The sequence below is a fragment of the Vicugna pacos genome, chromosome 10, assembly GCF_048564905.1.
Source record: "Vicugna pacos chromosome 10, VicPac4, whole genome shotgun sequence".
NCBI lineage: Eukaryota > Metazoa > Chordata > Mammalia > Artiodactyla > Camelidae > Vicugna > Vicugna pacos.
The window spans coordinates 59189873-59203796 of record NC_132996.1 but is presented as its reverse complement, the minus strand read 5'-3'; the positions used below and the strand labels follow the sequence as shown (position 1 = coordinate 59203796).

The following is a 13924-nucleotide window of genomic DNA, read 5'->3' as shown; positions in this document are numbered from 1 at the left end:
TTTTGGGACAGGAGGCTGCGCCAGAGCTGAGTCTGCCCTGACACACGCTCTCTGCTCCCTTGAGCTGGCCCAGGTTGGGACACCAACTGTTCCACACCAAGTGCCACAAATGCAGGCCTTGCCCATCACAGGGTTCGTGCAGGAAGCAACTTCAGGCCCCCGTTGACTGCTTACCTCCTAAATGGACCCCACACCATCACACACCAGGCTCCTGGTGCCTGGCCAACACCCCAAACTCAGCCTCAGACTACAGGCCTCCCACCCACACTCCCAAGCATGGCTCTGGACTCCTAGGGCGTGGCCGGCACAGCCCCTGTGAGATCACAGCACTGGCAGCTTAGGGCAGTGGGGACAAGAGCGTTCTGCCTTGGCCATCCAACCACATCAGATGCCGACCACTGAACAGAACAGACTGGGAAGCCCTGCTGCTCACGCTGAAGAACTGCCTGCCTGTCCAGCCAGGACTGACTCCCAGGGCAGCCAGGCACCTACAGAACTATGGGGTCTGCCTACCAGCAACTCACTGCACTGGGGACCAGGGAGCAGCCTTCCTCAAGGCTGAAGACTAAAAGGAAGCCCCCTAATGGCCCTTTCAGTCCTGTAAAGCACCTACTCAGCCTGGATCTCATCTCCCACCTCAGGACCTCTGCCACCAGGACAGTCTTCAGCTCTCAGATCCTTAGCCTGGCATTCGAGGCCTCCCTGGTCTGGCCCTAACCTGCCTCTCCAGGGCCATTCTGCCATCTCTTCTCCAAACACCCTGATCACCTGCCCTTCCCTGAACCATCAGATCCTCACGTTGCCTGCCTTTGCACATACTGTTCCCAGTGCCTAAAATGTCCTTCCTTCTTCCTCCACCTGGCAAACTCCTACTTCTCCTTCAAGGCCCAGCTGGACGTCACTTCTGGGAAGCCTGATCACACTCTCCCTCCCCCACCACCAAGGAAGAACACTTGCTCCCGTCCCCACCAAGTCCCTGAGCAGCAAGGCACTGCCTACCTTCAATCACAGTTAGGATCTGGGCCAGAGCTGCTCAAACTATTTGTGGTAAAGAGATTTGTTTTTTTTTTAAAGTTTTCCAGTCTGTTGCCAACTGACGCTTTTGTTAATTACAATATAAAATGACGCTGCTGTGTCAGTGAGTTTCTCAACAGTTCTCTCAGTGTCTGTACATGTCTCGCTGCAGACCAGTCACACAGAGATCACAGATGGGCAATGGTCGGCAGACCACCCTCTCCATGGCACTGTTGGGGCCCTGCCCCTGGTTTTCCCAGAGGGACCTACGTGGAGGGCCCATCACATTAGGTTTATATTTGGACCTCCAGAGCCTAAGGGGGCACTCTGTGAACATCAGCTGACCCAAGTATTGGATGGGAGGGTCCCAACAGCCCTGTAACAGGGGTAGTACCTGTGCTAGGCATCTCCATTTCACAGATGAGCACATAGGAGCACAGAGAGGGTGACTGGCCTGATTTCACAGCTGGCCCACGCTGAACTTCTCCGAACTGCCCAGCACCACGGGGGCAGATATTTGGAAACTGCAACCCTCCAGTCCACTCTCCCTCCCAGCACAGGCTCCTGACAGCATTTCCCACTGCAGTAACAGTGAGGCAGCCCCATGCAGGAGTGAAGAGCTCACTCTCCAGACTCAGACCAGACCTGGGCTCAAATCCTGGCTCAGCCTTTCATAGCTGTATGGCCTTGGGTAAGTCATCTGACTTCTCTGGGCCTCAATTTCTCCTCTATTAACTGAGACTAATAACACGAGTTGGGCAGCAGGCTTCAGGCTGAGTCTATGCAGACCTATAGGTCTCATTCAGGTTTGGCTAATACTGATGTTTATGAAAGACCTGGCATCACCCAGTCTGAAACTCTGACCTGGACCTTCCCTTTCTGCTCACCCTCCCCACAAGACCCAACATCTTCTCTTCAGGGCAAATTCTTCCCTGGTTGCTGAGTTTGCCGATTTCCTGGAAGATCTCATGGCCCTGCCCTCCCCTGCCCCAGGCTAAGGGGCTTCTCCCTTCTATCCTGCCTACCTTCCTGGAACACCTCAAGCCTCTGATCCTCTTCACCTCCTCTCCAAATACCAGCCCCCTCTGGAACACAGCTGGTCTGAGGGGCAGCCTTGCACCACCCTGGGAAAATGCCCCCTGTTTGGCTGGGTTAGGGCAGTGAAGAGTTCGGTTGTGAGGTCGAGTCAGGGCTGCAACTCCACCCCCACCCCCCACCCCCCCGCTCCGGAGCCCACCCTCCCTGTACCTTGGGCCATGACAACGCTGAGTTCATCCTGGCTGGGTCACAGTCGGCTGCCCCCTCAGGAGGCTCACTCCCTGCGGGGGCTGAGGGTCCCATGGGCTGCTCCCCGTTCCCCTCAGCCGTCCCGGAGCCTCCCAAGCCGGCCATCTCCATCCCCTGGGCATCGGGCAGCAGGATCCCTTCCTGGCCCTCAGCACTTTTCCTTGGGGAAAGTACGAGATAGTGGAAGAAGCCACTCTGGGAAAGCTGACATTGTGGGGGTGGTTCCATATTTACATGCTCGGTGACGTCCATATCAGCCCAGCCCAAGACAAGCTAATCTTCCTGCCTGCTGGGCCCTTTCGCCCTCAACCCCGCCCAGAGAAGGAGCCCCCTGGTCACCACCTCCTCCCGCCCCAAGGTCCCTCATGCACGGTACCCGGGGGCTGCTGCCTCTGACCCCTCGGGATGGGGTGAGCTCCTGCCACTGAGGATATTCAAGCTGTTCAAGCATCGGCTGGACATCCTGTCCTTTCGAAGGGGAGGGCCCAGAGACTAAGCCAAACACTCTCAAAGGTCCCCATTCTGCCCTGATTCTAGGAAGAGGGGGACAGGCGTACAGAGGAAAGGATGCTAGATTTGGAGGTAGAATTTTAGCTTGGTCACTCCCTAAATTGTATGACTTCCAGCAAGTCACCTCCCATCTCTGAGCCTGTTTTCCAGCTATAAAATGGGGTTCATGAGAGCCGGCCTGTTTGCCTCGTGGGACAATGAAAAAAGGATTTGGGAGAAGAGTGACATTGGGAAGAGAGTCCTGGGTTGCCCTTGAGGATCAGGTAGGGTGGGGAAGAGAGAGGGGTGGAAGGGAAAGCCCTAGAAGGCCCTGACGGCTCCAGAAGCCCAGGTGTGCCTCACTTTGCAAAGGGGTCCCCACCCCTCAGCACCTACCCCTGACCTGAGGCTGATGCAGGGAGAAAGACAGCCAGCAGCCCTCTGTCCTTCTCCACCTCTGCTCCCCTCATCCAGAGACTTTCCACTGGAGGTCCCTCATCTGTCCAGATGTGCCGGCAAGATCTGACCCATGAGGCTCCTGGGTGGGAAGATGGTCCTGAAACTGGCTGTGTAAACCAAGAGCTTAGAAATCAAACCAGGGTTTAAAGCAACCAGGGGACCTGCTGGGAATTGTTACATAACACAAGCAGGCGACCCCTAAAGTCTCCTGGGTTAATGTGGTCTTCTCCAGGTGATTGGAAAGATTAGTTTATAGCTGTGTGAGCTGAAGCTAGTCACTTAACCTCTCTGAGCCCAAGTTTCCTCATCCAGAAAAGGATGTGGAAGAGGAGCCATTGTCAGGTGATCAAATATATGGTTCTCCTAAAACATGGTCCTGAAAATACAGAGGAAAACGTTTTCTTCCACAGAAGGTAGTGCAGGACTGACATTACCCTCCCCAATTACAGAAAGGGAGACTGAGGCCCAGGCATGTTTGACCTTGAACATAAGCCTGTGGTGAGTGTATAAGTGTCTGAAGGTGTGGCCAGGTCACCTTTAAGTAGAGAGACCCCCGTGAGTCACTCACTCTCTCATAGCCAGGTACCACTGTCCCCAGCAAAGGGCACAGGATTATTTCTGTGCCCTGGGGCATGCCTCCCTATGGTCATGACCTCACACCCAAGGAGGTGGCCCCAGAGCTGTCCCTGGGCCGCACAATGGTACTCAGTGCTGCTTCCTCTGGACAAGGCCAGCACTACTAATGATTCTCACTTTGCAGTTGAGGAAACAGGCAACCCCAAGAGAGGGAGCCTCTGACCCACATCTCAAAGCCGCCACTTGGAGGAGCCGGATGAACCTGAGGGCCACGCCCCTACCCAGGGCCCAGCGTCTCCACCCACACGCTCCCCTGGCTCCCTCTCAGCTCCCCTCTCCCCATCTTATGTGGGATACTTACGTGGCTACTCAGAAATGAAGCCAGACACGCTCTAGGAAGCCTGCAGGCCCCAGAACTGTGCCCCAACCCACTGGCGCTGAGCCTGTGTGGAGGGCCGAGTTCTGGCCCGCCCCCTCCACCTTTCCTCTTGGACTGGCCCCCACCACACCCTCATCCTCATCCTCTCCTACCTTGATTACCCTAACAGCCTCTGAATCGGCCTCCCTCCCTCCAGCCTCACGCTAAGCTGCTGCTGCTGCTGCTGCTGCTGCTGCTGATCTCTGGGACCTGGATCTGTTCTCCACGTCAGCTTTCTCCTCATAAAACCCTCTGTGGCTCCCAGAGGTTCCCCAGACAGACTGTAAACTGCCAGCACAGCAGTCCTAACCTTTTACAACCTGGCTGGGACAGATCATCAGGGTCAGGCGGAGGGCTCAGGAGCCAGGAGACTGGGTTCAAATCCCGGCTGTGCAGCTTACCAACTGGGAAACCTTGGGCAAGTTACTCCACCTCTCTGAGCCTCGGTTTCCTAAAGGGTAATAATAATACCAATATCAGGGTGCTGCTGGGAAGAGTAAATAGAAAATGCACGTGAAGCACTTTGCGCATAGTAAGTGCTCAATTCATTCACTCATTCCACGAATATGAGGCCTTACTAGGTACCATGCACTGTTCAGGTGGCACTGAACAAAACTGACAAAACTCTCGGCTCTCTGGGAGCTTACAGTATCATTAAAGGAGGCAGCCAAAAAACAACATAAATTGGTAAAACATAGTACATGTTCTTTGCTATGTACGCAGGTGAAAAAAGAGCAGGGAAGCAGGGGGAAAAGGGGGCAGCGGTTGCAATTATAAATAAGAACATGCCCACAAGAAGGTGACATTTGAGCAAATCCTGGGTGCAGGTGAGGGAGTCTGCCATGGAGATGATGGGTAAGAATGTTCTAGCAGCAGGAACAACCAATGCAAAGGCCTTGAGGCAGGATCAGGATTGGTGCGTAAGTCATAATATTATCATCATTATTATTCTCCTTCCAGTCTCATCTCCCTCCAGATCCTCCCTGACACACACTCTCCAGCCAAATGAACTAGCTAAGCCTCTCCAAACCCTTCTGGGTGCCCATGCCTTTGTACAAGCCACACTCCATGCTGGAATGCCTCTTCCTTTTTTCTCCAACTCCTACTCATCCTTCAAAACCCAGCTGAAAGGGCTCCTCCTCAGGGAAGCTTTCTTCAACTTAGAGCCAATGGCTGTCTTCCTTGCACCCTTCTGCTATAACTTCTAACTGCCTGGTTAACTGCCCACCTTCCCCTGATGGTCTGTGAGTTTTGGAGGGGCAAGGACTGGGTTGCACACTGCACCCCCAAGCCTAATACAGCACATGGCTGTGTGCACTGACCATGTGATGAGTGAAGAACTAAAGGACACCCCAGGCCTCTCCTTTACACCTTTACAGAGCCTTAGTCCCAGGGACACCACCACAAGCATGCCTGCCTCTGTGAACACTGGCCTTTCCAACGCAGATACAAATCTGCAATAGGAAACAGGCTTTTTAAAAATAACAGCACATTTTTCTTTTTTCTTCATTGTTTTCTTTTTTTTTTTTTTTTCTTTCTGCATGGCTTATTTTTCCGGTGCAGCCCTTGGGCCAGCTGCAGGGACCTTCCTCCCAAGCCCCATTGTACGAACCCAGGGCTCTGGGGCCTCTAAGGACTCCCAGGCCCCAACAGGGATGGAGATGCACCAGATGGTCCCAGACCAGCTCTGGCACCAAGGCCACCAGGAACCCTCCTGCTCATAGTACAAGGTTAGGTGGGTGTTACCTCCTGGAAACTTTATAATCCCATATGACATTTTGAAAGGGGCTTCTCCTTGGTCGGTTTGGGGGTTCCCTGCCTTCACTCTAAGAGAGCATGCCTAGGGAGATGGCATCAGACTGCCAGGGTTCCAACTTGGTCAACCCATTATGTAACCCTGGATCTTTTACTTCACCTCTTGGGGCCTCAGTTCCCCATCAGTGAAATGGAAATAATAATACCTACATTGTGGAGCTGTTTTCTGCATAGGGTATGTGACATGCTTAGGACCATACCTGGCACACAGTGACCCTCAATAAACGTTAACTGCCTTCATCATCATTATCTTCATCTTCACCCGCCCTGGATCTCCTACTGTGCAGCCCCTTTGCTGAATCATATACTCTCCAGAATAGAGACCTCAAGGGTCTAATAAATCTCACCGTCTTGGCCCTCTTTGAATTTTCTCTCATACATCCCAGAAACATGGTCCTTCTGGGACATGAGGAGCTTAGAATCTGTACTCTAGGGGCTAGTCACTTGGCCTGCCGTGCCTGACACCTCCTTCTAGCTAGACCCACCTGCCCACACCCTAGGGAAGCAACATTCATTAATCCTGTCCTAGACCCCCAGCTCACCGTAAGCCAGCAACCAACGCTCAGAGATTCATTAGAAGGTATTCACGGAGCAGCACTCGTGCACAGACACTGGAGACACAGCAGCATGCACGAGCCAGCCCAGGCCCTGCCCTCGCAGAGCTTATGGTCTGATGAAAGAGTGAATTGCAAGCAATAATTACACCAATAAATGTAAAATCACTACTAAGATGAGTGATACAAAGGGAAGGTACATGGGGCCATGAGAGGGGAGTTCAACTGTAACGGGAGGGTCTGACCTCATCAGGGAGGGCTTCCCTGAAGAGGTGATGCTGAAGCTGAAAGATAATGAGAAGGCCTCCCAGGGAGGAGTGGACTGCATGGACAGAGCAGAGGGGACGACATGAGAGCGCCATGTTAGGCTAAATACAGTAAATGGAGGGATGCAAGATGGTGTCCCCATAGGGTCTGGCGGGCAACTTAAGAATTTGTCTTTCTCTGAAATACAGTGGGAGTCCCTGAAGGTTTTTAAGGCAAGGGTTAATAGATTTGTTTGTCAAAAAAAATCACCCTGGCTGCTGAAGATGAGCCTTCGCAAGACTGTGTGTGTGTCTTGTCTCTGCCCAGGATGCTCCTCTAGTCCCTGTATCAGTCAGGACAGGCTAGGTTATGCTGCAGTAACAAACAACTCCTAAATCTCAGTGGTTTCAAACAACAAAGGCTTAGATATCACTTATGCTGCATGTCTATCGTGGGACAGCAAGAGGTTCCACTCAGGTAGTGACACAGGGACCCAGGACAGCAGAAGCAGCCACCACCTGACCTCTTGCAGCTGCCATGCCACAGGAAAAAAAAGCACTCAGGAGGGTCTCACACTAGCAGCTAAATGCTTTAGTCTAGAAGTGACAGGTGTCACTGTAGTTCACAACTCACTGGCCAGCCACATGGCCCCACCCAACCCAAGGGGACCTAGATTCAATCCTACATGTGCCTGGGTGAACTGGAAATATTTAGGGGATAGCATTAAGGACCACTAGACACTCGCCCACTCCATCTTGCCCTTCCCCAACCTTAACTCACTCATTAGATCACAACTCTCTCAGTATTCCAGAAGGAGAGACCAGCATGTGCAGGGGAGAACACGGAAGACAGAGAGATCTATGGGAGGGTGGGAGATGAGGCCAAGGAAGGGGCAGGGGCCAGATCATTCAGAGGCTTCTAGGTCATGGTAACAATTTGGTTCTTTATCCCAAAAGCACTGGAAAGACTTTTCAGTAGTTTTCAGCAGGAAATGGGGGATCTGATGTGATCGTCTTTGGAACAGATCACTCTGACTGCCATCCTGAGACTGGCGTGGACGGGAGGTGACAGGTGGACAGTTAGGAAGTGCCACTGTTGTCCTCGGGAGAAACAGTGGTGGCTTGACTAAGATGCTGGGGAAGAGAAGATGGAGAGACGTGGACCCATTCAGTGTATAGGCTAAAGTTCCCTAGACCTGGAGACGCACTGGATTAAGGTGAGGGAACGGAGACACCAAGGTTTCTGCCTTAAGGACTAATAGGTTGGTGGCAGCCTTAGCCAAGATGAAAGCCTTGAAGGAGGCTTCCCCCTTAAGGGAGGAAGATAATGGGCCAGCCTTGGACCCCGTGCATCGGTCATGAGATAGCCAAGGGAGTAGGCCAAGGAGGTGGCTGAATAAGCAGGAATGACTCCTGACTCCTTAGTCCAGTGACCTTTACTTCCTTCATACTTGCCAATAACTTAGAACTCGGGAAACCTTGCCCCCCTCTCCACGCTCCCCACCAACTTAAGTCCAGGTGATGAAAGATTCAGATGATAGAAGTCTTCCTTGACACCAAGGAGAATAAATTTATGAAACGCATCAATCCAAAGGGTCTAGAGGACTGAATTGTTAACTCAAGTCAGTAGAGCACACAAGTGATGGCTGAACAAGGGCTCCAGGGCCAGGTGAGAGGAGTCCCTCATCTTTAAGAATGCTACTAGGGAAGGGAACTTAGATCCTGCCCCAGCTGCAACTTCAAGGCCCCCGTCAGTTTAGAACTGAATGGACCTGGGTGGGGTTTGTCGGGCAATTCTGATATTCCCAGGAGAGTGTGTTCTGCAATAATCCCCGGGAGAACAACACTTCTTAAATCGTGCATCGGGCCGGGGGCTAGGCATGTTCTCTGTGTTAACTCATTTAATCTCACAACTGCCTGGCCAGGCAGGCCTTGTTGTCTCCATTTCAGGGACAGAGAAGCAAGGTCCAGGGAGGTCAAAGGTAACCATGCCAAGCCCGAAGTCCTATACTAGCATGAAGGGGAGGAAGGACTCCAGTGGTGAAGCCCCTTTTCACTTAACTAAAGCAACTGGCCTGGGCTCTATTCCCAGAAGGGAAGGTTTACAGACACGTGCCCACACAGCACTCTGCTTGCCTGCCTCTGAGAGCTGGTGAACGAAAATCATGCCCCTCTCCCCATGAAAGGAGACACAGCCTGTTACTTCTGCCCCATGGACCACACACCCCAGCACTTTCCTTCCTCTCAAGGGGAAATGTGGGCAGAGGCCAGGGCATCATGCTCCACGGAAAATTCTTTTGCCCCAGCGCAGACAAACCCCCCACTTTTAGGGTTTCCAGGCATCAAGAGCAATCTCTCATTATTGCCTCCTGTCCCCACACAAAGAACTGGGTGTGTTTAGTTTCGACCGCTCTAAATTATACACCACAGCCCTTCTCCACATGAAGCAAACGTCTAAGAAAGAAAAGAGGTTTAACATTTTTCTCCCCGAAGTCTCAGCCCATCCCAGGGGTCTTAAGCCCCAGTCGCCCAACCCGGTACAAGACAGAAGCAACTTTTCAACCTGCACCGCTCAGCGCTCAAGACATTTGTATTCTCCTTGCAGTCACTTGCCTAGGGCGTGCTGGTCTTGACCGGAGAAAGGTCATTGGCCGCTAAGTTCCTGCAGAGGAGAGTACCTTGGGGATTGCGAGTTGGGGGATGGAGGCGACACTCCAGAGAGATTTCCCGGAGTCTACACCGCAACTAAGATGGAAAACGTATTAAGAAACGGTCTCCGGCGCAGCCACGTTTAGCGGGAAATCGTGCGCCGCCTTGGAAGAGTCCCCACTGCACCCCGCGGGACCCGAGCCCCCCACCTCACCCCGCTAGGCGCCGAGCCCAAAGTGCCCCCGAGAACTAGGCCAGCAGCGGCAGCGAGCCCTCCAGCATTTGGCGCCCCGCCCCGCCAGTGTCACCGCGTTCTCATTCCGAACGCTCGGCCCGGGCCGCCGCTCCCATTGGTCGGCGTCCACGTCAGTCAGCGGGCGGTACGTCCGCGCAGAGAAAAGGCTACATTGTAACAAGGCGAGCGAGCGAGCAGCAAGCGGGGAGGAAGGAGGCGGAGGGGCGGCCCCCGAATCCCGCAGCGGCGGCGGCGGCGGCGGCAGCTACCTGCCGAGGGTTAACCCACCTCGGGGCCGGGGCGAGCCGCCCCACTGGCCCGCGCCCGAGACGCCCCGATTCCCTGCTCCGCCCGCGATGGTCCCTCGGCTGCCCGCCACCCCTACAGCCGCTCGCAGCCCTGCACCGGCGGCCCCCGCGCGCGCTGGCAAACTGCCGAGCGCTTTCCGAAGCCATTTTCAATGGCCACATTGGCTACCGGGGCTGACTCACCTTCCCGGGAATGCTGCGGCAGCCGCGGGGCCCGGGCGACGCGGGCGGCCCGGCGGGCGGCTCGGCGGAGGCGGCGCGGCCCCGGCTGGCGGCCCCCGCGGCGGGAGCGGCCGCGCTGCGGGCGCGCTGGTCCCCGGCGAGGCAAAGTTTCAGCGCCAGCCTCGGCGCGGCGGCGGCGGCGACTCGCTGCTGCTCTCCTCCCCTGCTTTGACCACCATCTTATTAGTACAGGAAATGACATGGAAAACGGAAGAAAGCGGCGTTTGGGGCAGACGCGGACCCCCCAATTCAGGGGCCGGAGCCGGGACTCACCAGCCGCGTCCCAACCCGGCCCCGGAGAAAACTCCCGGGGCCCCTTCGGCCCCCGCCCCGCGCCCTGCCCGGAGAGGGGAACCTGGCTCCTCGAACCCAAAAGGAAAGGGCGACTTTTATAATCCAACCCGCGGAGAAATCGAGAAAAAAAATAATAAATGAAAAGAGAAAAGGTTAAAAGAACTTTCGAACTGGGACACTTCTTTTTTTGATCGGAATTAAAAGTTCTAGAATTTTAGAAAGTCACTCCTTGGTGGGGGCTCCCTGACTCCCCCGGTCCCACTGCTGTCCGTTTTGAAACAGATCGTCAGGGGAATAAATGCGTTTACATTTTTAACCCTTTCTTGGCTCTGCCGTCCCGCAGCAGGCCCCCTCCTGGTCCCGTTTAACCCTTTGAATGCCCAGCTGTTTGGAGATACAAACTAAAGTTGCAAAATAGAGGCATCCCGCTGAAAGCCGAGGGCAAGGGGCTTGGGGGGGTTCCTTTAAATGTTAACTATTTACGTGGGACTGCGGTTTTAAAGTCGCCAACCACACGTGTCCTTCAAATCGAAATTTGTTACAGGGAATGAGATTCTGAGACCCGGACGGGCTGGTCCCTGACTGCCTTGGAAAAGAGGTTTAAGGCACTCTCTGTTCCTCAGTTTCTCCATCTGTGAAATGGGATTCGACAGTGCAGCGTAACAAAGTAATGAGGAAAAGATGGGGCAGAATTCTCATAAAGACAAAGTGCTTAAAAGCTTGAAAGGCTTCCTTCCGCGCCTAGAAAACGGACGGATTGTGATGGAGAAGGGAACACCGCGGGATGGCGTAACCAAGACAACCATTCCCAAAATAACCGTTTTCTTCTGGCGTTGTCTGCAAGGCGTGTGGCTGAACTGGGAGATCTCTCCTGTCATGGAAAGCTCTGCTGCGCTGCTCGAAAACGGGAGCCTTAACCTCTAGTGAGAAGTTGCCGGGAGGGATTTGATTCCAGAACCGCACCTGGGTGGGGCGCTGTCCAGTGAGGGGTGGCAAGCCCCCAAAACGTCCATAGAAACCCTGAATGCTGACACAGGCGGCCTCCAGTGGATACCACCCTGGGGAGACTTCCTTCTACGGAATGGAGTTCCCTGTCAATTTCACTGCTGCCTTGGGGGAGCCTGGGCCCCAGATGGCGGCCATGGTCAGGACTCAGGACTTTTCCAGCTCTTGGAGTCTGAATGTTGGGGGTTGGAGGGAGAAGCACTGTGTGTACCGTATCATTTGTTTTACTTGTTTTGGCATCACAAACACAGCTTCTTGGAATCACACGTCTTGTTACTTGCTGTGTGATCTTAAGTAAATGGCTTCCCTTCTCTGAGCCTCAGTTTCCTTATCTGCAGAGTGGGGCACATTAATAACTCACGTTGCTGGTTCTGTGTGAGAAAGCATGAGAATATTTAAGAGCCCAGCACCAGACTGTTCACAGTAGATGCTCAAGTAACAGTAATTAATGCCATAATTATATAACTTTCGATACAACTGTAAAAGTTTCCCGAGGGTCTAACTGCTACATGCCAGGCAGAGTATTGGGTCCTGGGGAGTACCAAGATTAGACATGGTCCTTCCATGAGGTCTTGGTCTGGCCAGGAGATGGAAGCACTCACGGCTATCTCAAATGAGTTGAGTAGTCAGTGCACACCGAGCTGTGCTAAGCTTCATGCTGGAGGTCAGGTGCTTGGGCAGGGAGGGGAAACTGAAGAGGACTCTGAAGAGGAGCCACTTATTCCTTTGGAGGAGTAGGATTCACCACGGAAATGATGTCAGAGGTGGGCCCTGAGAGGAGTTTGGAATTTCCACCAGTGGTAGGATGGCATTCCAGAAAGGCGAACAGTGCTAGCAAAGACCTGGAGGTCTCAAAATGCCCAGGGTGTGTGACATATGGCCAGCTGTGACTGGAGAGGAGAGTAGGTGGGGCAGAGAAACTGGAGATGAGGCTAGAAAGACAAATGGATAAAGAGAGAACGTGGTCACAGCCTCCAAAAAGCAAAAAGATCTTTAAGAAAATGAGCTGGTAAGTGAGGCAAGGAGAGAATTTTTCCGTGTGGTGCTGGTTTTCTATTTAAATTTCCCCATGCATTTGGCCCAATCTGGCCTCTCTCTGCCAGGAACAGTTGGTCTTCAGTCTGTAACCCTGTAGCGGGGCTGGGTGCTCAGGCATTGCAGGCCAGGAGGCTTCAAGCAACCCAGTTGGGGAGCGCAGAGATGCTGCGTGGTTCAGAGACCTAGGTGTGAGGTCCGGCCTGCTGCATCATGCTGTGGAAACTGTGGCACATGACTCCTCCTGCCTAGGCTTCAGCTTCTTCCTGTGTGACACAAAGAATTTGGACCAGGGCTCCCACATTCTGCCCTCAAGAAGCTGCCCTATAGCCACGTAATCAAGACCAAGGCACAGGAAGGAATCTGGAACACAGCTCGCCAAGTTGCTGGAACTATCTCAGAAGGGAGCCCAAGGCAGCCCAAGGGCTGGCACAGGTGCTCTGGGTCAGTGAGCAGAAAGTGGCCCCAGGGCCCGAAAGTAATCACCACAGACAAGTGGTCTGGACAAGGCAGGTCTTGTGAGGCTGTGCCTCAGCTTCCCTCTGTGGGTTGAGGTGGGAGCTCCATTCAAATCCCATGAGAACTAGTTGGGGTTGGGGCGGCAAAGGGGATTGAAGTGAACAAAGTACAGGACACACATTTTCAGGGACCTTACCATTTGACTCTCTCAATAATAAAAGCAGACATCATCATTACTGTTTTTACAAACAGGGAAACCATGCTCAGTGAGGTTAAGAAACTTACTCGAGGCCACACAGCTAGTTAGAGATAGGATGAGATTCATACCCAGGTCTGCCTGACTCCACAGCTCAGTATCTTCCACTCTTGGACAATTCTTGTTTATCATCTTTCTCCACAATGCAACTTTTCAGCCTAAGAGTTGGTAAAATATTTCCCTGGTTTCTCCCTTACACGGTGATAGCTGACAGGAACTTTGTGATGGAAGGTCAGGGACTTTATGACCTCCCCCTACCAAAAATGTACTAACAATCCCAGTCCCCTTCAGGTCCCTGTGAGGATACTGAGATGCTTTCAGTGAATGAAGTTCAGCTCTTTGGAAGGAAAAACCAATCTGAGGCCTTTCTCACCTACTGATAATAATGATACCCAAGCAAAGCAAATAGGACAATGAGCTGCAAGTTAAGTGCCCCCGAATCACTGGAGATTCACTTCCCACATTTGCTGTAAAACAAGGACAAGTGTTTATTGCATCAATAATGACCCTTCTGAAAGCGTTGAGGGATAAATTTCGTTCAGGATTTAGTCCCTGAAAAAAACAAACTAAAAACCAACTGCATTTCCCCCTGAGGAACTGGCAA

At 53.1% G+C, this 13924-nt stretch overlaps 1 protein-coding gene and 1 long non-coding RNA gene across 2 annotated transcripts in view; both read right to left on the bottom strand.

Moving 5' to 3' along the window:
- Nucleotides 1-10455, bottom strand: part of PRDM11 (PR/SET domain 11) — an 85626-nt gene extending 75171 nt beyond the window's left edge. Inside the window, exon 1 of the mRNA XM_072969841.1 lies at nucleotides 10233-10455. The gene's annotated coding sequence lies outside the window, so the exon portion shown is untranslated. The remainder of the gene's footprint in view (nucleotides 1-10232) is intronic.
- LOC140699028 (uncharacterized) lies at nucleotides 7782-9639 on the bottom strand. The gene is made up of 2 exons (XR_012077062.1): nucleotides 9471-9639; nucleotides 7782-7991 (listed from the first exon to the last, which is right to left on the bottom strand). It is a non-coding gene; the product is annotated as an uncharacterized lncRNA (long non-coding RNA).
- Nucleotides 10456-13924: the final 3469 nt, after the last annotated feature.